This window comes from Erythrolamprus reginae, unplaced genomic scaffold (genome assembly GCF_031021105.1).
Source record: "Erythrolamprus reginae isolate rEryReg1 unplaced genomic scaffold, rEryReg1.hap1 H_52, whole genome shotgun sequence".
In the NCBI taxonomy this organism is placed as follows: Eukaryota; Metazoa; Chordata; class Lepidosauria; order Squamata; family Dipsadidae; genus Erythrolamprus; species Erythrolamprus reginae.
This window is the reverse complement of record NW_027248509.1, coordinates 54,586-58,245: the sequence shown is the minus strand read 5'-3', so window position 1 is coordinate 58,245 and position 3,660 is coordinate 54,586.

Sequence of the window (3,660 nt, the reverse complement as noted above, 5' to 3'; positions counted from 1 at the left end):
ATTTTATTTATTTGTTTTGACAAGTACGTATTGGTGGTATGTAAAGATGTAATAATATTTATATACAAGATTATGTTGCATTGCAAAGCAGGATTCTGGTCCGATGCCGTTTCTGCTTAAAGGTGTCTTTGATTCCGGTCTTCTACTCTTCCTCTTCCTCCACCTCTTCCTCCCTCTCGGTGAGCTGGCTTTTCCTTCCCGCGGCTGCTTTGCACGAAATGTCGGTAGTATTTGTCAGCCCGCGAGTGTCTTGAGGCTGCCTCTGAGAGATATAAGGAGGCAACTGATAAGAAAGCATCAGAAGGGCAGTTAATTGCCTCCAGTCTCTCGGTGCTGCGGAATATTTAAAATCTATGGGATTAAAGGCAGATTAAAAACTGTGAAAGCAGGAGCCCAATGGTGCTGAAAGATCCTAATCAGGAAGGGTAATGGCAAAGCAAAAATGAATGTGGCGAACGGAATGACAGATAGGAAATTCAGATCGGCTTCTAATGCTCAGAGTTCCATGTTGTAACCACAATTCATCTACGTGTAAATCACTTTCTTCTTGGTCTTTTTTTTTTTTTGGCTCCCAGCTTATCAGCCCATCACTGAATTAAAAATGCTCTTTCCTTGGAGGATTAAAGAGGGTTTGATTGAAGTCGGTGTGAAAACTGGCTAATAAGTCTGGAAATGTCAGAAGGGGGCTTCCGATGAACGCACACAGAGAGCGGCTGTTCTTTTCCTAACAGGAGTAGGGGGAAGGGGAAGTTGGAAAAGGGGCATAATAGGTTGGCTTGGGAAATGGCAGCTCCTTCCTTCCTTTCTCTTTCTCTCTCTCTCTCTTTTTCTCTTGCCTTCCTTCCCTCTCTCCTTTCTTTTCTTCTCTTTTTCCTTCTTTCCTCTCTCCCTCCCCTCCCCTTTTCTTTCCCTTCCTTCCCTCCCTCCTTCCTTCCTTCCCTCCCCCTCTCTTTCCATCCCAACTCCCCCTTCCTTCCTTCCTTCCACCCTTCCCTCCCAATATCTTTTCCTTCCTTCGTTCCTTCCTTCCTCCCCTCCCCTTCTCTTTCTCTTCCTTCCTTCCACCCTTCCCTCCCCTTTTCTTTCCCTTCCTTCCCTCCCTCCTTCTTTCTTCCTTCCCCCCTCTCTTTCCATCCCAACTCCCCCTTCCTTCCTTCCTTCCTTCCTTCCACCCTTTCCTCCCATTATCTTTCCCTTCCTTCCTTCCCTCCCCTTCTCTTTCTCTTCCTTCCTTCCTTCCCTCCCCTTTTCTTTCCCTTCCTTCCTTCCCACCCTCCTTCCTTTCTTCCTTCCTTCCCTCCCCCTCTCTTTCCCTCCCAACTCCCCCTTCCTTCCTTCCTTCCTTCCACTCTTCCCTCCCCACTTTCCCCTCATGTGACCAGGTAGGAGTGGCTTGCCGGCCATGTGACCAGGTAGGAGTGGCTTGATGATCATGTGACTTGACCAAGGATTTTCCAAGAACTCAAAACGATACCCATATCAATCAAAGGTTCAGAGTCCACCCCCCCTCTTGCTGCAATCTTGAAAAAATATAGTTTTGAGAAGTCTGTGAGTATTTCTGCTTCAGACAAGGTAAAGGTTTTACATTACAACTCTGTTTTGGGATACTCCTTATTGGTTTTGCTGCTCGCTTTGAATTTTGGCAGTCGACGGACATTGTTTGTTTTAATTTGTGGTTTTCAACAGTGCTTGTACAATAGACTATTATACACCGCTCAAACAAATAAAGGGAACACTTAAACAACACAATATAACTCCAAGTAAATTAAACTTCTGTGAAATCAAACTAATGTGGGATGGATAATAATAACAACATCAACATCATCATTATCAACAACAACAACAACAACAACAACAATAATAATAATAATAATTTATTAGATTTATATGCCGCCTCTCTCTGAAAACTTGGGTTCCTGTCACATTCTACTTCTTTCAATTTCTTAATTCAAATTTGTATTTTTTGTCTGATGAATAAATAAACAATACAAAAACATTGTGTCTGGGGCCAACAGCTGCCTGGAACCACTCATTTTCCACTTCTATTTCTCGACAGGTATTGGTACAATTAATCTTATATCTGTACTGCTCAAAAATAAATAAATAAAGGGAACACTTAAACAACAGAATATAATTTTCATTTTGTTGTCAACACATTCAACTTTGTACAGAACAAAGCATTCAATGAGAATATTTCATTCATTCAGATCTAGGATGTGTTCTTTGAGTGTTCCCTTTATTATTTTTTGAGCAGTATACAGTGGTACCTCTACTTAAGAACTTAATTCGTTCCGTGACCAGGTTCTTAAGTAGAAACGTTCTTAAGTAGAAGCAATTTTTCCCATAGGAATCAATGTAAAAGCAAATTACCCCCGGAAACCGAATAACGACACTGAGACATGTTGTGGATTAAAAATGGGTCATTTATTGAATTAACATAAATTTAAATAAATTTAAATAAATTTAAATAAATTTACCTAAATTTGCATACGCCAATTTCAATATTTAAATTCAGAACAAACAAAGGACCTGCAGAGGCCAAAACTAACGGGGCGGAAATTCCTACCATAACATTCCTTGGCAACCTTGGGCAAAGACTCCCTGCTGACCCAGGTGAAGGTACCACCTTCACCTGGGTCCAGGCCACGCCCCTTCGTCGTGTGGGAGGAGTCCACCCTCCAATCCCCGTGGGAATTGGATCCGGTGATTCCCATGGACATCCTCTCTCCAATCCCCGACGTTGTTTCAACCTCTAGTTCCTGGAGAGAGGCGGTCCATCACCCTTTAGGATGCCCGAAAGGAGCATGCGCAGTTGCTTCTAATTGCCCATTTCCGCCCCTAACCTGCCAAACCCCAATGACCAAAGGGAGGCCTATACCACTAAGTGCGCCGCACCCCCTAACCAATCCAGTCCGTACCCTCAGTGTGGAATAGGCGAAAAAACGGCCGCCTCTAAAGGGGAGGCCGCAAAAAATTCCTATTCGGCCCCGAGGCGACCTCAGGAGGACACACTGGTGATAGCGGAGGGTGGGCGGGTGTTCGCTTTAAGAAGCCAAGCAAGGGGGAGGTCTTGTCCAGATCGCCCTTAAATAGGGCGATCTAGGACCTCCCACACCCAACAGGCAGCGCGCTGCCCTGGCGCGCTGCCAAAAGCCGAACTTCCGGGTTCCAAGGAACCCGGAAGTACGGACTTCATAAAGCTGCCGGCAGCGTCTCCTCGGTCCCGCAGGTAATTTCGGCTGGCGTTAAAACGCCAGCCGTGCATTTACCCCCGGAAACCGAATAACGACGCTGAGACATGTTGTGGATTAAAAATGGGTCATTTATTGAATTAACATAAATTTAAATAAATTTAAATAAATTTAAATAAATTTACCTAAATTTGCATACGCCAATTTCAATATTTAAATTCAGAACAAACAAAGGACCTGCAGAGGCCAAAACTAACGGGGCGGAAATTCCTACCATAACATTCCTTGGCAACCTTGGGCAAAGACTCCCTGCTGACCCAGGTGAAGGTACTACCTTCACCTGGGTCCAGGCCACGCCCCTTCGTCGTGTGGGAGGAGTCCACCCTCCAATCCCCGTGGGAATTGGATCCGGTGATTCCCATGGACATCCTCTCTCCAATCCCCGACGTTGTTTCAACCTCTAGTTCCT